General features: G+C 44.4%; 1 pseudogene; it reads right to left on the reverse strand.

The window, feature by feature from the left end:
* Positions 1-4,663: 4,663 nt before the first annotated feature.
* The window catches only part of LOC103665165, a 34,365-nt pseudogene continuing 15,516 nt past the window's right edge, over positions 4,664-23,512 (reverse strand).

Consider the following 23,512-nt stretch of genomic DNA (forward strand, 5'->3'; position numbering starts at 1 on the left):
TGCATTTGGCACAGGGGGCATGAGTGGCCATCGTGTCATCCAGCTGCCAGGAGAAGCAGGGACAGCAGTCCTGGCCTCAGGTGCAGTGGTGTGAACAGTGGCATCAGTGCCCAGCGCCGGGGGCGGTGGTTCCTATTTGGGCCTTGACCCAGGGTGGGACGGTGGATTCTGTTCCTGGCTCTGCGGCCTCGGCCCTGTTCTGTGGCTTTCCCTGAAATAAAATGAGGCCCAGTGCTCTCTAACTATAGTACATATTTTCCTATTTATGTAATGTATATATTTCATATATTTTAAGTTGTGCTTTAATATTTATATTATCCATACTTTATATTTTTATATTATGTATTTATAATTTATATTATAAGATCTGTGTTTCTCTTTAAATATATGTAGTTTCAATTAAAACAACTGGGAATCTTTTGTTCAAAACAAGGAGCAAGAATCCATAAGAGAATACTTTCAGAGAGCAGGGATTCAGAAATTTTTTCCAGTTTTATTGAGAAATAATTGACATATATTGTAGGTTTAAGTGTACAACCTGTTGATACATTTATATATTGCAAAATGATTACCACCATAGCCTTGGCTAACACCTGGCTCATGATACATAGTTCCTTTTTTTTTTTTTTTTTTTTGTAGTGGGAACATTTAAGGTCTCCTCTTAACTATGAGAATTTTTCTTATGTTGAGCTGATAACCATTTCCTAAATCTTTCAGCTGGTTTTACCCCATGGGAGAGAAAATATGTTTCTCCCAGCATGTCTTGCATTTTTCTTCCTACAAAAAAACTATTTAAATGTGTATGTAAGACCCCTTCCCACAATGAGTGCTCTCATCGAGGATTTCAGTGTTTCTTCCCTCTCTGGCAGAGCCCCAGGGTTGTTTTTTGTTACAAAATACTCAGGCCTCTCCCCAGACCTACCATCTTGGAATGTTAGATGTGGGGCAAGAATCACTTAATAAGCCCTACAGGAGAGGCTGACGCACAGCCACGTGGGGATCCTGCTTTCTGTGCCTGCGACTCAGTGTGGGATCTGAGAGCAGCCGCAGCAGCACCAACCTCGTTACCGACCCAGACTCTCACGCTCTGCTGCAGCCTGCCTAGATCTTCACAGTTCAGGAAATTCCTGTGCGCACTGAAGGCTGGGCCTCCCTGGTCTGTATGTTTTTTAGAGGCAGAACCAAACTATGCAGTACACTCTGGGTATGTGCTCTGATCAGCTTGCTTAGCCCTGAGGAGTCCAGGGTTTTGTCCTGTTCCTTTTTCTTCTATGGCCATCACCCCCTTAGGGACCTCATCTCTGGTAAAGGCTTTAAACATTTATATGGCATGACCTCCCACATCTATTTCTCCAACCCAGATATTTCCCCTACCCTGAACTCTATATCCACCTGCCAACCTCACTTGCATTTTTTTAAAAGATTTATTTATTTTATGGGGGAAGGGGCAGGTGGAGAGGGAGAGAGAGAATCCCAAGTGACTCCCTGCTGAGCGGGGAGGGGGGAGGGGGAGGGTCTGATGCAGGGCTTGATGCCATGACCCCAAGATCATGACCTGAGCCAAAATCAAGAGTTGGATGCTTAACCGGCTGAGCCACCCAGGTGCTCCTCACTTGCATTTCTCGTAGATACCTCAGATTAATCATGTCCTGAATTGGATGCTCGTGATGCCGCTTACTCAAATGTGTTACCTCCAGAGACTCCCTCATTTCCACTGAAGGCGCTCCACATCTCTACTTGCAGTCTGAAATATTGGATGCCTTCCTTGATTCCTCATTCTCTCTTCCTAGAATTAATCCATAAGGAAATGCTGCAAAATCCGTCTTTAAATATATCCAGAACCCAGTCATTTTTACTATCTTCCCTCCTCACACCTAGACATACAGCCCACATCCTCCTCCTGGAACACTGCACTGGTTTCCTACGGATTCCCTACTGGTCGCTCACCCTGCACCTCTCGATTCGGCACAGCAGCAAACAGATGCTTCTAAGGAGAGGCGGTACCGGGTGGATCGTCTGTTTAAAACCATCTTGTAACTCAAACCCTTCTAATGTCCTAAGGCCTGGACATCTGGTGTCATTTCAGCTGCTCTCTGCTCCAGCCACAATGGCCTCCTTGCCCTTCTTTGAACACAGGACATGCTCCTGCCCTAGTACGTGTGCACTGGAGTTTCCCTGCCTGGAAAGAACTTCCCCCAGCCATCCTCTTACACAATTCCTTCACGTCCTTCAGATCTCTCAAGGGCGCCTCGGTGAGGCTCACTCTGCTGCAGCGAAGTAGCCATCTTCCCCTTCCCAGCGCAGGCGCCTCTCCGGGTCACCTTCCGCAGTACTCCCAACCTCTAACATACACACTTCCCTTATTTACTAGCATACAGTCTGCCCCTTACTCTAGAACATAAGCCCCACGAGGTGGGCAAATTTTGCCTGTTTTTCACTGAGGTGTCCTAGATGTTAAAATAACGTTCCTGGATCTGACAGTTATCAGTTCAATGAATGATCCGCATAGAGCACGTCTTCTAGATGAGCGTGAGGCCACAGCTGTTCGTGGCAGCTGCCACTTTCCTCCCCATTGCTGGTCTCCCCGCTGCATTGCCTCTATTCCACAGCATCCCTCCTACGCAGCACAGGAAACAATTACAGTTCTCCATTCAGAAAAGTTGTACATAGCCTATGGATCATATATTCCAGACACGGAATGGATTCAAATTAGTCACCGCTTTATAACTCTATGAATTAGGACTGGAACCAGAACAAGGATCACTAGATCTAAGGGTGGGGGCAGGTAGGTGAGCAGAGACGACAAACTGAAATTTAATAAGGATGAGAAACGATCAGATCCTGTTTCTAACTCCAGAGTCTGCTTTTTAAAAAAGATGGAAAGATGGAAAGAATGATCCAGAACAGCCCTGGAGGAGAAGAGATGGATGGTCTGAAAATTCATCTTGCAATACCATAGAGACTCCTGTGTGCAGGGGCTCACTGGGCCTTGTGGAAACAATGAGAGGCCATAGGACCCCTGTGATGGTCACAGACTGGGGGACACCAGAGGAACATGAGACCAGAACTCGGACACAAGAATAAGAATAGGCCTCATTCTCTATATAAACAAAGAAAAAAACCCACCCAAAAGTTGGGGGCTGAGGGCCTGATCCAAGCTGGAGCCTAGGTTGACCTGGTCAAGGAAGCTCTCTTGATGCCCATGGTCCTAGAGACAGGTGGTGTCTGAGTCCCTGTGATCACAGGTCCTGGTGTAACAAGTTTCCACTGAAGGGACCAGGGAATAGCAAAAATGACTTAGCTGAGGAGTGACCATGTTAAAGCCCACAATACACTGAATACTCACCAGGCACAGGTCTGTCCACTGTTGGCTACTCACAGCCTCTCCTGTCCCACCTACAATAGACAGCACAGCAATCAGGCAGCTTCTGGAAGGTTCTTGGGCTTCCATTTATTTCCTGTCTCAACTTTAGGAGTCCTTTATTACCACATCAGTTCTATATGACAAGAATAGAAAACACAAATTCATATCCAGATTTTCAATAGGGAAGTAAAATATTACATCTCAGCCAAACATGAAGTAAAGACAGGGATGGAGATGACCCAGTCCCATCTCTGCTGGAACAGGAAAGCAGATCAGGGAAGAGCACAGGTCAGTTTGGGGAGGAGTTATGATGGGTGGTGGTGGGCCAGTTTCCCCACCTCACGTTATGCTAATAGGAACACAGACACAATTCAGACACCGTTAGCAGATAGAGACGTCCCACACTTTTGATGTTAAAAAAGTGGGAGTGTGAACAAGTCTTGTATCACTCAGTCCGCCACAAGGCAACTGGCTCACACTGTGAAAGAAAATAATCATGAACAAATTCAGGTCAATCATGTAAATGTTGACATCTCCACAGCCCACTAAATGCTTATACTGTCCCACTCGAAGAGTCCTCATAACCCAGTCATGTCCCCTCTGCCCCAACCCCTCCCCACTTCAGGCCCTCCAGGGTCTCACCTTTAGGAGCCATGAGAGACACATCAGAGCCCTGGGTACTGTCATTGTCAGAGCCCACAGGAGGTGAGACTAAAGGAGGAGCTATGGGGTGGGTGAGCTCCCCATGGGGTCCTGTCTACACTATCCCAGGGTCTCAAGGATCACTCCCTCCATACTTACTTTCAGTCTGCTGTGAGTAGTTCCCTCCTTTTCCACTCGTGGGAAGAAAGCATCATGTCAGAGGCCAGGGAGAAGGCTGGTCATGGTATCCAGAGGAAACCCTAGTCCTGTATCAAAATGAAGTTTCCAGAACTGTTAACTGAAGACTCATGACTGTATCGGAAAACACGAAGAAAGGATATGCGGGGGCACTGGACCAAACTGTCTTCTGGAGGTCTGTCTACATCAGGGAATTGTCCCTGACCTTCAACTGCTGGGGATCAGGTCCCCAACACCAGAACATAAAGGTGAAAAATTTGTCCTTCATTTGCACAAGTCTTTACTAAAGAGTGAGCGTTAGCAATTGGCTCCAGGTGGGCAAGCACAGGTATGTGGGTGGTACTTCTCGTGAACAAGGTGGGACAAACTTCTACCTGGGGCTTGAAACCTCTCCGTGGGACAAGAAAACTCAAATTCCCCTCCCACTTCCTTCCCTACCTGTGTGCTTCTTCCTCCACATCATGCTCCCACCACCACAGCTCCCGTGACCGCAGGGAGAACCAGGCCAGCAATGATGCCCATGGTGGGGATGGTGGGCTCAGGCAGCAGCTGTGGGAAGGGAAGGTGGGGGACCCAGACCTCAGGCTTGAGTCATGACTTCTCAGATGTTTTGCAGAAAAGCTACTTTCTCTGAGAAGAGGCTCCACACCAAACCCCTCCTTGCCCATCTCTAGGTGAGGGGCTCAGGCAGCCCCTCATGCTGCACGTGGCACGGGTATCTCTGCTCCTCTTGGCTGCCCACTTCTGGGAGGTCCCATCTCCCGCAGGCCTGGTCTCCACATGTTCTGTGGCCTGGGTCAGGTCCTCCCCATCCTGCTGCCAGGTCAGGGTGATCTCCGCAGGGTAGAAGCCCAGAGCCCAGCATCTCAGGGTGACATCATGGTCAGAGAAGCGGTGCAGGTCACATGTGTGTTGTGGGGTTCTGAGGAAGAAGAATCAGAAAATCAACACTTTGGGTTACCTTCGTGAGTCACTAAAGCAGCACTTGTGACCATCCTGAGGATAGAAAGGACGATTGGTTTAGAAGGGAAAAGCACAAAACTCTGACAACAGCCTAGACTCAGGGATCTGGAGTAATGTCGTAGAGGCAGGGAGAGGTCCCAGGACGGGAGCGTGCAGGGCACACACTAAGGGTCCTGACTTCGGTGGAGCGTCCGTGACTCAGAAAACCGGGCGTCAGACCTCCAAGGATGTTCTCAGATGGAGACCAAGGCCTTGAGAGGGAAAGTCATGGTTTACAAGGGGACTGCCAGGGTGGAGGGGACCTCTGATGGGTTATTTCAGGGATGGTCTCCACCTGCCTCCCGGGAGAGACTGGATTTCTCAACTGCCCTTTAGAGAAATCGGCCCTCTGGGTGAGTCACTCTCTTAGGAATACGAACACCCAGGCGGATCTCCCTCTCCCCACCCGTGGGAGGGGCGGTGCTGACACTGAATCCGTTTTCCCTTCCTGGCGGGAAGCCAGGCCCAGTGGAGAGGAGATGGGGGGGGGGGCGTGACCCCGGTACCTGCGCGCCGCAGCGTCTCCTTCGCGTTCTCCAGGTGCCTGCGGAGCCACTCCACGCACGCGCCGTCCAGATAGTTCCCGTAGTGTTCAGCCTCACCTGTCGCCTCCCACTTGCGCCGGGCGATCTGCGCCGCGGTGTCCGCCGCGGTCCAGGAGAGCAGGTCGTCGTTCGGGACGATGTAATCCGCGCCGTCGTAGGCGTCAGAAGGTGCCCGCGCAGGAAGCGCCCATCAGCCTATCATTCTCTGGAAGGTGTGAGACCCCGGCCCCGGCCCACTACAACCGATCGTCATTAAAGCCTAAACTGAAAACCAAACCCAGTAGAGTCCCTAAGGGTTCTTCCCCGTTCCGGGGGGCGACGGTGTCCCGCAGCCTCGGGGTGTCGCTCGGCCACGGAGACTTGGGGCGACCCCGGCCGTCCGTGGGGATAGGGGTCGTGCTCTGTTCCGTGCCCGCGTTGTTCGCCTGCCTCGCTCTGGTTGTAGTGGCCGCGCACTTCGTTCAGTTTCCCTCCGGAGTCTGTGTGCAGGTCCCGGAGTCCCGCGTCTCCGGGTCCCAATACTCCGGCCCCTCCTGCTCCACCCGCGGCGCCCGCGGCTCCATCCCGGGACTCGCTGCGTCGCTGTCGAACCGCGCGAACTGCGTGTAGTGCACGTAGCCGACTTCCCCGCGGCCGGGCCGGGACACGGCGGTGCCCAAATACCGCAGGGAGTGCAAGCCTGCGGGCGCGGAGGGGCTGAGACCCCGTCCGACCCTCCTCCCGCCGCGGGGCCCGGGGCGCAGGTGGAGGCGGCCGGGAGGGCAGGGGGCGAGGGAGGTTCGGGCGACGGAAAAGGGCCAGTGGGTCGGAGAAGAGTAGGGACCCAGGTGTGAGTGGGGCGGAGGTGAGTGCCAGGCGGCGGAGCAGCGCTTGGGTCCGGCGGCCCCCTCCCTCCTCCCACGCTGAGGCGGTTTCTCACCAGGCCTGGGGTCTGTCAGGGCCAGGGCCCCCGACAGCAGCGGCAGGAGGAGGGTTGGGGGACGAATGGCTGGCAACAACCTGTTCGGGCGAGCAGCCGAGTCGCCCCGAGGCGAGTGAAAACACCCGAACGCTGATTGGTTTCTCTAGAAACCCGACACCCAATGCGAGTGCGAACTGGGTTCGCGTCACGAGGATCCAGGCAGGAGGACCTGACAGGTTGAGAGAGGAGTGAAACCAGGGGAGATGCGGACTCCCTAACACTGGGCTTTCCCGCCCAAGCCACCGCCCTCGCGGCTGGACCCCGAGAGACGGACCCAGGGATTTGTGACTTTGTCCTGATCCCTCTTCTCCTGCACTGAGTGGTCTTGTTACATTATTTCACTGCTCAGTCAGTGATTCTCAAACATTTTGTTTTCAGGATATCTATACAATCTTACAATTTAAAGAAATGGAAGGACATTCCGTGCTCATGGATTGGAAGAACAAATATTGTTAAAAATGTCTATACTACCCAAAGCAATCTATGCTTTCAATGCAATCCCATTCAAAATAACACCAGCGTTTTTTCACAGAGTTGGAAAAACAATACCTAAACTTTTATGGAAGCAGAGAAGACCCTGCATAGCCAAAGTAATGTTGAAAAAGAAAACCAAACCTGGAGGCATCACAATTCCAGAGTATAAGCTGTATTACAAAGCTGTAAACATCAAGACAGGTTTGTACTGGCACAAAAACAGACACAAAAACAGAGTATAGAGATTCCTCAAAATATTCAAAATACAACTACCCTAGGACCCAGCAATTGCACTGCTAGGAATTTATCCAAAGGATAAAGAACTAATGATTTGAAGGGTCACATGCAATGTCCACAATAGGCAAAATATGGAAAGAGCCCAGATGTCCGTGGACAGATGAATGGATAAAGAAGAGGTGGTTTGTATTTGTATATATATTCAGTCATCAAAAATAATGAAATCTTGGGGCGCTTGGGTGGCTCAGTTGTTAAGCGTCTGCCTTTGGCTCAGGGCGTGATCCCAGAGTTCTGGGATCGAGCCCCACGTTGGCCTCCTCCGCTATGAGCCTGCTTCTTCCTCTCCCACTCCCCCTGCTTGTGTTCCCTCTCTCGCTGGCTGTCTCTGTCAAATTAAAAAAAAAAAAAAAAGAATGAAATCTTGCCATTTGCAAGCATGGGTATTATGCTAAGCAAAATCAGTCAGTGAAAGACAAATACCTTATGATTTCACTCATGTGGAATTTAAGAAACAAAAGAGACTAACATAGGGAAAGGAAGGAAAAGTAGAGTAAGAGAAAAACAGAGAGGGAAGGAATCCATAAGAGACTCTCTTAACTACAGGGAACACTGTGGGTTGCTGGAAGGGAGGTGGGTGCAGGAATGGGATAAATTGGTGATGGGCCTTCAGGAGGGTACTTGTTGTAATGAGTATTGGATACCATATGCAAGTGATGAATCACTAAATTCTACCCCTGAAACTAATAATACACTAACTTAATCTTAAAAAAATAAAATAAATAAATGAGTCTTGTAGGCAGCATATAGATGGGTCTTGCTTTTATCCATTCTCACACCCTATGTTTTTTGATTGGCATTTATAGTCCATTTACATTCCGAGTAATTATCGATAGATATGTATTCATTGCCATTTGTTACTATTTTGTCATTGTTTCTGGAGATTTTCTCTGTTCCTTTCTTGTGTTTGTCACTTTGGTCATTCCCTCCCACTCAAAGAGTCCCCTTTAATATTTCTTGTAGGGCTGGTTGAGTGGTCACAAACTCCTTTATTGTTTGTCTTTGAAACTCTTCATCTCTGCTTCTATTCTGAATGATAGCCTTGCTGGATAGAGTATTCCTGGCTTTAGGTTTTTTTCCCCTTCAGCATGGCTTCCCAAATTTCTGTTGAGAGATCTGCCTTATAGGTCTTTTCTTGTAATTTAGGGCTTTCTTGTGTCTTGCTGCTTCTAAGATATTTTTCTTTATTGGTATATTTGGCAAATTTAATTACAATATGTCTTGGTGTTGGCCTGCTTTTGTTGATTTTGATGGTAGTTTTCTTTCTTTCTTTTTTTAAAAGATTTTATTTATTTATTCGACAGAGACAGAGACAGCCAGCGAGAGAGGGAACACAAGCAGGGGGAGCGGGAGAGGAAGAAGCAGGCTCATAGCGGAGGAGCCTGATGTGGGGCTCGATCCCATAACACCGGGATCACGCCCTGAGCTGAAGGCAGACACTTAACCGCTGTGCCACCCAGGTGCCCCTGATGGTAGTTTTCTGTGCCTCCTGGATTGTGATGTTTGTTTCTTTCCCGGGTTATGTCAGTTTTCAGTTATATTTTACTCAGATCTCAAATCTCAGTTATTGCATTCTTCATTTCTGACTTTAACTCTTTACTCTCTGTAGAAAGGGTGTCACTGTTGTCATCCATGCTTTTCTGAAACTGAGTGAGTATCCTTATGATTGTTGTTTAAAATTCTCCATAAAGCATATTACTTAAATCTTTTTTGATTAGCTCTCTGGCCATGACCTTTTCTTGTTTCTTTTAGAATGAATTCCTCCATCTTGGCGTTTTGTCTAGGTCTCTGTCTTCTTCTCTGTGTTAGAAAAGCCTGTTATGTTTCCTGCTCCTGAGAGTAATGGCTTTGTGAAGAAGAGACCAGATAGTCCCCAGGGCCTGGCACTTCAGGGAGTCTCTGGTGTGTGCAGCATGCACTCACATACTCTCCTGCTGTGTTACGGCTGCCTTATCCCTCAGGTCAGTCATCTGCAGAGGTTTTCCTTGCCTGCAGTGGGAAGTGTCTGTCCGTGGCCAGAGTGTGGTAAGTTTTAACTCGGTGTGTTCTGGACTGCTTGTTAAATGAGACCTGGTGGTACTTCCACTAGAACTGAAACTTTTTAGAACCCTATGGCTGGTAGATGTGGTGTGTGTGTGTGTGTGGGGGGGGGTTTGTGCTGTTCTTCTGGAGAAAGGGCCCACTATACTTGAGAGGAAAGATGGCAGAGGAATAGAGGACCCCTTTCAACTGATCTCCTGAATTTAGCAGGGTATGTACCAAAATATTCTGAACACCCATGAGATCAGCCTGAGATGTAAGAGTAAATATCTGGATCTCTACAAGCAGAAAAGCACTGCTCGTTGCAATGTAGGAAGGACAGGGTCGTGAATCTGCGGGGAGATATCGGAAGATAAACAGAAGGGGGAGGGAGCCTCCATAAGCTGGCTCCTGGAAAGTGATAGAACACCAGAGCGCAAAAGCGGAACCCTTAGAAATCTGTACTGGGAGCGACATCCCTCTCTGAAAGGGGCTCGGAAATGAAAAGGGAGAATTCTAGGTAGGGCATTGTGTTCTCGGGATACAAGAAGCTTCAGAGCCGAAGGGGGCTTCCTGCACTGGCAGAGTACCGCAGCAGTGGGAACAGGAAGCAGGTTATGGTCAGCGAGCCCAGGAAAGTTCTCTCAGCTCGGATCGCCAGACTGCAAACCCAGCCAGTAGAGACTCGCTCTTCCCCTGGGCAGCCTGGAGACATCAGGAGTCTGCACCCCCGACTGGGCAAAAACTCGCAGAGTGGTAGTGGCTGGGCAAGGGCTCTGGAGCAGCGCCCAGACAGGATCCAGGAGCTGCGGGTCGCACTCAAGCCCCGGGGGCGCGAGGTTTTAGAAGCATAAAGGGCAGGGACGCTCCTGGGTCCCTGGGATGAGCCTCGAGAAAGTCACTGTGGGAGCACACCGAGGGCAGCTGTGGTTTTCGGCAGCGCGTCCGGAAACAGCGGCTGCTCATCCTGGAGGGTAGAGTGAAGAAAGCAGACCGTGATCTCTCGGCTCCGGGACAGATACTTGGCTGCAGCGAGTTTTGCTCTGACCCTCCGAAGAGGCCCAGAAAGCCCGCCAGGGAACAAAAGCACAGCGGTCCGGTTTCCACTGAGCCCGTCCCCCTGACAGGGGCAGGCAACTCCTCACAGGCAGGGTGACCTGAGAAACAGCACAGCAGGCCGCTTCCCCAGAAGACAGGCTCGAAGAGCGAGAGGATGACAACCCGATGGACCCCGTAACGCTGGAAAGTCCCAACGCCGCGGGAAAATAGTATATTGAGCTCCAGGCGTTGCCTCACAGCTTGTGTATTTTTCAGACAAAACTCCCTTTTTCTTTTTTTCTTTCTCGTATGCTTTCTCTGTTTTTTCTTTTTACTTTATTCTCATTTCAATTAGATGTTTATTATATCAACTGATAGTTCATAATAGCTTTTTAACTTGTATTTTTTCACACCAAATTTTTCACTATTCAATTTTACCTACACACACACACACACACACACACACACACACACACACGTTTACTTTCCTTGTAATTTTGGGAAGTAGTGTCCTCTAACACACAGACCAAAATACACCCAGGAACAACTGCAAACACCCTACTTTGTCCATCCTGAGAGATTATAGCCCCCACCCTCACCTCCTCTTTAACATTTTTTATTTTTTATTATTATTATTATTTTTTAACAATGATTTTTTATTATATTATGTTAGTCACCATACAGTACATCCCCGGTTTCCGATGTAAGGCTCGATGATTCATTAGTTGTGTATAACACCCAGTGCACCATGCAATATGTGCCCTCCTTACTACCCATCACCGGTCTATCCCATTCCCCCACCCCCCTCCCCTCTGTAGCCCTCAGTTTGTTTCTCATAGTCCATAGTCTCTCATGTTTCATTCCCCCTTCTGATTACCCCCCCTTTCTTTATCCCTTTCTTCCCCTACTGATCATTCTAGTTCTTATGTTCCATAGATGAGAGAAATCATATGATAGTTCTTTCTCTGCTTGACTTATTTCACTTAGCATTATCTCCTCCAGTGCTGTCCATGTTGTAGCAAATGTTGAGAACTCGTTCTTTCTGATAGCTGAGTAATATTCCATTGTATATATGGACCACAACTTCTTAATCCAGTCATCTGTTGAAGGGCATCTCGGCTCCTTCCACGATTTAGCTATTGTGGACATTGCTGCTATGAACATTGGGGTGCATATGGCCCTTCTCTTCACTACGTCTGTATCTTTGGGGTAAATACCCAGTAGTGCAATGGCTGGATCATAGGGTAGCTCAATTTTTAACTTTTTAAGGGACCTCCACACTGTTTTCCAGAGTAGCTGTACCAACTTGCATTCCCACCAACAATGTAGGAGGGATCCCCTTTCTCCACATCCTCTCCAACAATTGTTGTTTCTTGCCTTGTCTATTTTTGCCATTCTAACTGGCGTAAGGTGGTATCTCAGTGTGGTTTTGATTTGAATTTCCTTGATGGCTAATGATTTTGAACATTTTTTCATGTGTCTGTTAGCCATTTGTATGTCTTCATTGGAAAAGTGTCTGTTCATATCTTCTGCCCATTTTTTGATTTGTTTATTTGTTTCTCGTGTATTGAGTTTGAGAAGTTCTTTGTAGATCTTGGATACCAGTCCTTTATCTGTAGTGTCATTTGCAAATATCTTCTCCCATTCCGTGGGCTGCCTCTTAGTTTTTCTGACTGTTTCCTTGGATGTGCAGAAACTTTTAATCTTGATGAAGTCCCATAAATTCATTTTATCTTTTGTTTCTCTTGCCTTTGGGGATGTGTCATGAAAAAGGTTGCTTTGGCCGATGTCGTAGAGGTTGCTGCCTATGTTCTCCTCTAGAATTTTGATGGATTCCTGTCTCACATCGAGGTCTTTCATCCATTTGGAGTTTATTTTTGTGTATGGTGTGAGAGAGTGGTCAAGTTTCATTCTTTTGCATGTAGCTGTCCAATTTTCCCAGCACCATTTATTGAAGAGACTGTCTTTTTCCCACCGGATGTTTTTTCCTGCTTTATCAAATATTAGTTGCCCAAAGAGCCGAGGGTCCATTTCTGGGCTCTCTATTCTGTTCCATTGGTCTATGTGTCTGTTTTTGTGCCAGTACCATGCTGTCTTTGTGATCACAGCTTTGTAGTACAGCTCGAAATCCGGCATTGTGATGCCCCCAGCTTTGTTTTTCCTTTTCAACAGTTCCTTGGAGATTCGGGGCCTTTTCTGTTTCCATACAAATTTAAGGACTGTTTGTTCCAGTTCTTTGAAAAATGTCCTTGGTATTTTGATCGGGATAGCATTGAAAGTGTAGATTGCTCTGGGTAGCATGGACATTTTAACTATGTTAATTCTTCCGATCCATGAGCATGGAATATCTTTCCATCTTTTTATGTCTTCCTCAATGTCTTTCAAGAGTGATTTATAGTTTCTAGAATATAGGTCCTTTACGTCTCTGGTTAAGTTAATTCCAAGGTAACGTATGGTTTTTGGTGCTATTGTAAATGGGATGGATTCCCTAATTTCTCTTTCTTCGGTCTCGTTATTCGTGTATAGAAATGCAACTGATTTCTGAGCATTGATTTTGTATCCCGCCACGTTACTGAATTGCTCTATAACTTCTAATAGTTTGGGAGTGGCTTCTTTTGGGTTTTCCATATAGAGTATCATGTCATCTGCAAAGAGAGACATTTTGACTTCTTCTTTGCCAATTTGAATACCTTTGATCCCTTTTTGTCGTCTGATTGCTGTTGCAAGGACTTCTAGTACTATGTTGAATAATAGTGGCGAGAGTGGGCATCCTTGTCGAGTTCCTGATCTTAAGGGAAAGGCTTCCAGCTTTTCCCCATTGAGAATAATATTTGCAGTAGGCTTTTCATAGATGGCTTTTATGAGATTGAGAAATGTACCTTCTATTCCTACACTCTGAAGGGTTTTAATCAGGAAAGGATGCTGTATTTTGTCAAATGCTTTTTCGGCATCGATTGAGAGGATCATATGGTTCCTGAGTCTTTTCTTGTTGATATGATGTATCACGCTGATTGATTTGCGAATATTGAACCACGCTTGCATCCCAGGTATGAATCCCACTTGATCGTGATGGATAATCCTTTTAATGTACTGTTGGATTCTATTAGCAAGTATCTTGTTGAGGATTTTGGCGTCCATATTCATTAGGGAAATCGGTCTGTAATTCTCCTTTTTGATGGGGTCTTTGCCTGGTTTGGGGATCAAGGTAATATTGGCCTCATAGAATGAGTTTGGTAGCTTTCCTTCTGTTTCTATTTTTTGAAATAGCTTTAGGAGAATAGGTATTATTTCTTCTTTGAATGTTTGGTAGAATTCCCCAGGAAAACCGTCCGGGCCTGGAGTTTTGTTATTTGGAAGGTTGTTTATCACTGACTCAATTTCTTCATAATTAATTGGCCTGTTTAAGGAATCAATTTCTTCCGGTTTCAATCTTGGTAGTTTATAGGTTTCCAGGAAGGATTCCATCTCTTCCAGATTGCTTAGTTTATTGGCATATAGCTGTTGATAAAAATTTCTAATAATCCTTCCAATTTCAATGGTGTTCGTCGTGACCTCTCCTTTTTCATTCATAATTTTAATAATCTGGGTCCTTTCTCTTTTCTTTTGGATAAGTCTTGCCAGTGGTCTGTCAATTTTATTGATTCTCTCAAAGAACCAGCTTCTAGTCCTGTTGATCTGCTCTACTGTACTTCTGGTTTCTGCTTGATTGATTTCAGCTCTAATTTTGGTCAACTGCTTCCTCGTGCGTGGATTAGGCCTGTCCCTCTGTTGCTGTTCCAGCTTCTTGAGGTGAGAATATAAAAACTGCATTTTAGATTTTTCTATTCTTTTGAGTGAGGCTTGGATGGCTATGTATTTCCCCCTTAGGACTGCCTTTGCAGTATCCCATAGGTTTTGGACTGTTGTATTTTCATTCTCATTGGTCTCCATAAATTGTTTAATTTGATTTTTGATTTCCTGGTTTATCGAGTCATTCCTGAGCAGGATGGTTCTTAGTCTCCAAGTGTTTGAGTTTCTTCCAAATTTTTCCTTGTGGTTGAGTTCCAATTTCAGAGTGTTGTGGTCTGAGAATATGCAGGGGATAATTTCAATCTTTTGGTATCGGTTGAGACCTGTTTTGTGTCCCAGAACATGGTCTATTCTTGAGAATGTTCCATGGGCATTAGAATAGAATGAGTATTCTTTGGTTCTGGGGTGTAGTGTTCTATATATATCTAAGAGGTCCAACTCATCGAGTATGGCATTCAAAGCCTTTGATTCTTTGCTTAGTTTTTGCCAGGGTGTTCTGTCTATTTCTGATAGTGGAGTGTTGAGGTCCCCTACTATTAATGTATTTTCATTTATATGTCTCTTTATTCTGGATAAGAGTTGGCTTGTGTATCTTGCTGCTCCCCTGTTGGGGGCATATATATTTATAATTGTCATATCCACTTGTTGAATACTTCCTTTAAGAATAATATAGTGCCCTTCTGCATCTCTAACTATAGTCTGTAGTTTAAAATCCAATTTATCTGATATGAGAATTGCTACCCCAGCTTTCTTTTGAGGTCCATTTGCGTGAAAGATGGTACTCCATCCCCTTACTCTCAGTCTGAATGCATCTTTGGGTTCGAAATGAGTCTCTTGTAGACAGCAAATGGATGGGTCATTTCTTTTTATCCAATCTGCAACCCTCAATACTCAGCGCTGGAGATGTTCATTTGTAGAGATCCAGATGCATCAGCCTGAGACGCAGGTCTGGTACCTATCCAGCTCGACTCAGGGGACCGGCTGAAAAAGGGGTCCCCTACTCCTCCGCCATCTTAACTCCCTCAAGTATAGGTCTCTTTAACATTTTTTAAATTTTATAAATTTTATTCTTGTGTTTCATTTTGACTTCGTTTTTTTTGGTCGTGGCATCTGACCACTCTGGATTTTGCCAGGGTGCATCTTGGGTCGTGGTTGATATTTTGGACACTGTTCATTCACTCAACCATTCATTGACAGACTAACTAGGAGGAGGAAGTCTCAACAAAGAAAAGAAAAAGAGACAATGTCATCTGCCACAGAACTAATGGATATGGATATAAACAAAATGTCAGAGATAGAATTCAGGATAGCAATCATGAAGAAAACAGCTAGGCTTGAAAAAAGCATTAGTGATAATATAGAATCTCTAAGAGCAGAAACGAGATCTAATCAGGCAGAACTTAAAAATGCTATGAGTGAGATGCCGTCTAAACCGGATACTGTAACAGCCAGGGTGAATGAGGCTGAAGAGAGAATTAGTGACCTAGAATACAAGCTGATGGAAAAGAAGAAAGTGGAGGAAAACACAAATAGGCTGCTAGTAGCACATGAGAAAAGGAGTGTAGAGATTAATGATGCCATGAAACATTCCAATGTCAGAATTACTGGGATCCCCAAGGGGGGTGGAGAGAGAGAGGATTAGAAGGTTTATTTGAGCAAATCATAGCTGAGAACTTCCTTAATCTGGGGAAGGAAACAAGGATTTGAGTCCAAAAGGCAGAGACTTGGGAACATGTTGCTTCAGTATTTCCATCAGTTGAATAATTCACCTTGTGCAGGACTATCTTGGGGACTCTCCCCCCTGCCCCCCACGTAGGTCTACAAGTGTTAAGAATCTGAGCAGTTCAGGGAGGAACCAAGTACATGGGGACCTGAGGACAGGACACCCTGAGGCAGGATACTAAGATATGTCCCAAACTGCAAAAAACAGAAAACACCATACTCTTTTAGAAGAAGGAAGAAAAAAAAAAAAAAGCATATATAGAAAGAATAAACCTCCTTGGTTCTAGAAGATATCTTCTTCGGGAAAACTAGAATGGAAACTAATAGGCGTTCTCTCTCTGGACTGAAGTTTTTCATTGTGAAAAATTTTCCTCTGAGGTAGGGGTGAGGAAGGATTTTCTGGCCACTTCAAGAGACGCACACCCAAAGACAGAACTGGGGCCGGGTGGAGGAAGGCCAGAACACTAGCATCTTTGGTACCAGATGGTCCTGGGTATAGTGACAAAAGCGCTGAAGGGAATGGAAGGAAGATGTCTTTGACAGAGTTGTGGATTCCTGAATTTTACAATTTTCCTGGGGTGCATGTTTCTTTTGCAGACCCTCCTGTCCACGAGCAGATGTCTGTTCCTTAGAGACGGCTTACTGACCGCAAGACGTGGCATTCATCACTGTCCTTTGCTCAAGGTAGGACGGAGTCCTGTAGTTCCAGAAATGTTCATCCCTGGGCTCTACTGGTCTTGGAGCTCCTCCTTGGCCTGATTTCCTTCCAATGTGTGCAGTCCATGCCCCAGCCCCAGCCCCAGTTTCTTCTCTAAGATTAAGCCAGTAAGTGACAAGCTCTCCCGAGTTTCAGGGTCTCTACTGTGAGTAAAGACAGTTTCATTTTTAGGTGAGTTTGGACTATGTCAGAGGATGACACTTACATGAATTTTTAAGCAGACTTCTTTTTTCTTTTTTTACTCTGTAGCATGAAGTTGCTGAATATACGCCTGACTTTCTTAATTTACCTCTTGGAGGAGCATTCCTTTAATGGTAAATACTAGTTCCTCTTGCTTACAAGGGATTTTATAAATTCTCTGTCCAGAACAGGTTGGCGCTCTCTGCCAGATGGGAGGTCCCCAACTTACATCTTCTGCTCAGTGTTCTTTTGCTTTTGTTCTCTTAGTGTTTAATTTTTAAATCTTCCTCTCTTTTCTGGGTATTTGGGACCTGAAGCTTTAGTTTCTAGAGCTCCTCTTACTTTTAGCTGCTCCTCCCAACCTCCATGCAGATCCCAAATCCCTTTCCTGGGAAAGAGACAGGAATCCATCAAAATCCTAGAGGAGAACACAGGCAGTAACCTCTTTGACACTGGCCACAGTGACTTCTTTCAAGACACATCTCTAAAGGCAAGGGAAACAAATGGAAAAATGAACTTTGGGACTTCATCAGGATAAAAAGCTTCTGCACAACAAAGGAAACAGTCAACAAAACAAAGTGGCACCATGAAATGGGACAAGATATTTGCAAATGACATTATGGATAAAGGACTACTATCCAAGATCTATAAAGACCTTCTCAAACTCGATACCCAAGAAACAAATAATCAAGTCAAAAAATGGGCAGAAGACAAGAACAGACACTTTTCCAATGAAGACATACAAATGGCTAACAGACACATGAAAAAATGTTTAAGCATCATTAGCCATCAGGGAAATTCAAATCAAAACCACATTGAGATACCACCTTATGCCAGTTAGAATGGCAAAAATGGACAAGACAAGAAGCAACAAATGTTGGAGAGGATGTGAAGAAAGGGGATCCCTCTTACACTGTTGGTGGGAATGCAAGTTGCTACAGCCACTTTAGAAAACAGTGTGGAGGTCCCTCAAAAAGTTAAAAATAGAGCTACCCTATGACCCAGCAATTGCACTACTGGGTATTTACCCCAAAGATACAGACATAGTGAAGAGAAAGGCCATAAATTGCCTAAACGTTCTTAGCCCAGCATTGTCACAATAGCTAACGTGGAAGAGCGCGAGATGGCCTTCAACAGACTGGATTTTAAGATGTGGTCCATATATACAATGGGAATATTTACTCAGCCATCAGAAAGATCATTACCCAACATTTGAGCTAACATGGACGGATTAGGAGAAGATTATGCTAAGTGAAATAAGTCACAGAGAAAGACAATTATTCATATGGTTTCACTCATTTATGGCACATAAGAAATAGCAGGGAGATCGGTACGAAGGGAAGCGAAGGGAAGAATGAAGAGGGGTAAACAGAAGGGGAATGAACCATAGAGAGACTCTGGACTCCTGGGAAACACAAGTGAGGGCTTCAGAGGGGAGGGGGGGGGATTGTGGATAGGGCCGGTGATGGTATGATGGGCACATATTGCATATGACACTGGGTGTTATACGCAAACACATGATCCATGAACACTTACATCAAAACTAAGGATGTACTGTATAGGTGACTAACATAACATGAAATAAAAATTATTATTGAAAAAAAAGATGAAAAGAGAAGCACTATATCGCAAAAAGCGGGTCTATCCAAAAGAAGATGTAATATAAATATTTATGTACCCTCACTTGGGAGCAGCCAAACATATAGAACTCAATTAATAAAAGTTTGAAAGAAACACATTGATAGTAATATAATAATAGTAGAAAACATTAACACCTCTATTCACAGGCATGACAGAAGATCTAAGCAGATGATCAACATGGAAACAAGGGCTTGAATGGCACTGGACCAGATGGACATCTGAGTACATTCAGAGCCTTTCATCCTAAACTGCAAATGCACATTCTTATGTGAGTTCACATGGAGACATTCTCCAGAAGATCACCACACTGGGTCACAAATCAGGCCTCAAGTGGTACAAAAGACTGGAGATCATACCATGCATATTTTCCAGACCTGTGCTATGAAACTGAAGATAACCAGAAGAAAAATGTGGAAGTACCACAAATTCATGTGAGGTTAAGAACATCCTACTAAAGAATGAATGGGTCATACAGGATTGAAAATTAAAAATATCGTGGAAGTAAGTGAAAATGAAAACATGACAGAACCAAACCTTTGGGATGCAGATAAAGTTATGTCTAAGAGGAAGTATATAGCAATATAGGCCTTCTTCAAGAAGCAAAAGTTCTCAAATAAATAGCCTAATGTTACACCTAAAGGAGCTGAGAAAGAACTGTACAAACAAAGCTCTAAATCCAGAAGAAGGGAAATACAAAAGATTTAGAGCAGTAAACATCACAACATTGAAAAACAAAACAAAACAAAATACAGTAGAGACACTAAGGGTAGTATTGGAACAGAGAAGATATTTTGAAAATGACACTAACAGATAAAAGACTGGTATCAGGATCTATAAAAGAACTTTTCAAACTCAATGTTTAAGCATGAAACAAATAATCATCAAAATAGGCAGAAGATAATGAACAGACACTTTTCAATGAAGACATACAATATGGCCCCACAGACACATGAAAAAATGTTACCTCATGTAGGCCATCAGGGAAATTCAAATCAAAACTACCTTGAGATACCACCTTAATAATTAGAATGGCAAAAATGGACAACGAACAAAGAAGCAAAAAATGTGGAGAGGATGTGAAGAAAGGGAACCCTCTTACCTGTTGGTGGGAATACGTTGGAATAAGCCACTCTTTAAACATGTGTGGAGGTCCTCAAAAAGTAAAATAAGTACCCACAGTGATCCCAGTAATTGCATTACTTATTGGGTACTTAAAGATACAGATGGTAGTGAAGAGAAAGGCCACACTACCGAATTCATATAGCAGCATTGTCCACACATAGCCTAAATCATGAGAGGCATGAGCATTTGGCCCCTTCAGCAGACTGGACTGAAGATGTGTGGATCCATGAGTAGCAATGGAATGATTACTCAGCCATCAGAAGAACACGATTTACCCAACATTTGCAACAACATGGACAGGATTGGAGAAGATTATGCTAAGACATAAGTCAAAGAGAAAGACAATTATCATAGGTTTCACTCATTTAGGAATACAAGAAATACTAGTAGGAGATCGCGTAGGAGAAGGAAGAATGGAAGAATGGGTAGGGAAAACGAACGGGAATGAACCAGGAGAGACATGGACTCTGGGAAACAAGGAGGGGCTTCAGAGGGAGGGGGTGTCGGGATTGGGACAGCTGTCAGTGGATGGTATTAAGGAGGCACATATTGCATGGAGCACTGCGGTTATACGCAGAACAATGGTAGATCATGGAACACTACATCAAAAACTAAGGATGTACTGTATGGTGACTAACATAATAAAAAATTTAAAAGAAATACAAAAAGCAGATCAATGGAACCAGGGAGCTTGTTCGTTGAAGGAATTAACAAGATTGATAAACTCCTAGTCAGACTTATCAAAAAGAAAGGAAGGGACCCAAATAAATGAATCACGAATGAAAGAGAAGAGATCACAACAGAACAGCAGAAATACACTATAAGAGAATGCTTGTAGTAATATATAATAAACTAGGCAATCTGGAAGAAATGGATAAATTCCTTAGAAAGACATTAACTACCAACAAAATCAAACTGTGGAAAATCTGAATAGACTAGTAACAGCAAAGAGATTGAATCAAGTAATCAAAAATCACCCATAAAAAAGTCCAAGCCTGATGGCTTCTCACAGTCTATTCCCAGGGAATTCTTCGCAAAATTCTAAAAGAATTACATCTATTCTTCTGAAACTCTTCCAAAAATAGAAATGGAAGAAAAACTTCCAAACCTATTCTATGAGTCAGCAATACCTTGATCCCCAAACCGAGGGCCAAATCGCTGACTGAACATGGATGCAAAAATACTCTACCCAGAGGCTAGATAAGGACCCAAAATACATTAAAAGGATTATTCACCATGACCAAGTGGATTTATTCCTGGCACTCAGGCTGATAAACCACATTAATAAGAAGGATAAGAACCATATGATCCTATCAACAGATGCAGTAAAGCTTTGACAAAGCATAGCATCCTTTCTTGATGAAAACCTTCAAGAAAATAAGCGACAGAAGAAACATAACTCAACATCATAAAGGCCATATACAAAAGACTCACAGCTACATACTTTCAGTGGGAAAAACAGAGCTTTCCCCACAAGGTCCAGGAACACAACGGGGATGATCCACTCTCACCTCCTGTTGCTAAATAGTACTGGAAGTCTAGCCTCACCAACTAGACAACAAAAGAAATAAAAGTCATCCAGATTGGCAGGAAGAAGTCAAAACTCCGTCTTCACAGATGACATGATATTGTATCAGAAAACCCAAAAGACTCCACAAAAATTTAGGAACTGAAAGTAATTCAGCCTAAAGTTACAAGAATATAAACTCAATGCCAGAAGTCCAGCAGTGTTGCATTTCTACACACCAATAATGAAGCACAGACAGGGAAATCAAAGGAGTCAATCCATTATGTGCATTTATAGCAAAACCATAAGACACCTAGAACAAACTCTAACCAAAGAGGTAATGATCTGTGTTCGGAAAACTATAGAACACTTATGAAAGAAATTGAGGAAGACCCAAAGAAATGAAAAACATTTCCTGTTCATGGATTGGAAGAATATATTGTTAAAATGTCTATACTACCCAAAACAATCATGGCTTCAATGCATACCTATCTAAAATACCACTCAGTGTATTTCAAATATGATGGAACAACAATGCTAAACATTGATGGAACCAGAAACGACCCCAGATAGCCAAAGGAATCTGAAAGGAATACCAAAGTTGGAGGTGTCACAATTCTATTACAAGGTGTATTACAAGCTATATTCATCAAGACAGTATATGGTACTGGTCCAAAACAGACACATCGATCAATGGAAGACAGAATTGAAACCAGAAACAGATCTCTAACTTCATGTACAACAAATCTTTGACAAAGCAGGAAAGAATATTCAATGAAAAGAACAGTCCTCACAAATTGTGTTGGGAGAAACTGGACAGCCACATGCAAAGATGAAACCGGACCATTTTTCCAATTACACTAAAAGTGACCTCAAATCGATGAAGACTTAATTTGAGAAAGGAATCCATCAAAATCTTTAGAGGAAAATATCAGGTGGCAACCTCTTGACCTTAAGCTGCAGCAATCTTTTGCTAGACACATCTCCAGAAGGCAAGGGAAACAAAGCAGAAATGACAACTCCATTGGGATGCATCAGGAAAACCTTTTGCACAGCAAAGGAAACAATCAACAAAACTAAAAGGCAACCTATGGGATGGGAAAGATACTCACAAACGACAAGTCAGATAAAGGACTAGTATCAAAATCCATAAAAGAACTCTCATCAAACTCAATACCCAAAACAAAAATCCAATCAAGAAATGGGCAGAAGAGCAAGAACAACATTTCTCAAGAAGACATACACAAATGGTTAATATACATGTGAAAAATGCTCTCAACATCACTACCATCAGGAAAATATAATGCAAAACCACAATGAGATACCACTTCACCTGAGTTTGGAATGCTAATGAACATAGGCAAACAGATGTTGGTGAGGATGAGAAAAGGGGAACCCTCTCACACTGTTGGTGGGAATACAGCTAGGCGCAGCCACCTGGACAAACAGCATGGGCTCCTTAAAGGCATAAAATAGGAAACTACTCTAGAAGCCATCAATTGCACTACCAAGTATTTACCAAAGTGTCAAGAATAGTGATGGCGCTCTGGGTGGCTCAGTCATTGGTCAGCTCTGCTCGGCTCAGGGGCGTGATCCCGGAGTCCTGGGATCGACCCCACAAGCAGGCTCCTCTGCTGGGAGCTCTGCTTTTCCACTCCGCCTCCCCCTGCTTGTAGTTCCTCTACTGGCTGCTCTCTCTCTCTGTGTCAAATAAATAAAATAAAATCTTAAAAAAATAGTGATTTGAAGGGCCCAATACTTGATGTTTATATAATATTATCAACAATAGCCAAGTTATGGAAAAGAGCCCAAATGTCTATTCACTGATGAATGAATAAAGAAAATGTGTACACACACACACACACACACACACACACACACACCCATGTTTGGGATATAGACCAATGCTCCTCCTATAACAAAGAATGAGATCTCTGCCAGCTCGCAAGGACATGGATGGGCGCCATATATATATATAGTGCATGTACTCTGCCTGCCTGTGGCGCTGTAAGCTGCCTGCCAAAAAAAAAAAAGCAGGAGAGAGGAGGAAGAGAGAGGGGAAGGAAGAGAGAGAGAGAGAGAGAGAGAGAAGAGAGAGAGAGAGAGAGAAAGAGAGAGAGAGAGAGAGAGGAAGAGGGAGAGAGAGAGAAGGAGAGAGAGAGAGAGAGAGAGAAAGAGAGAGAGAGAGAGAGAGAGAGAGAGAGAGAGAGAGAGAGAGAGAGAGAGAGAGAGAGAGAGAGAGAGAGAGAGAGAGAGAGAGAGAGAGAGAGAGAGAGAGAGAGAGAGAGAGAGAGAG

The sequence above is a fragment of the Ursus maritimus genome, unplaced genomic scaffold (genome assembly GCF_017311325.1).
Source record: "Ursus maritimus isolate PB19 unplaced genomic scaffold, ASM1731132v1 scaffold_30, whole genome shotgun sequence".
Taxonomy (NCBI): domain Eukaryota; kingdom Metazoa; phylum Chordata; class Mammalia; order Carnivora; family Ursidae; genus Ursus; species Ursus maritimus.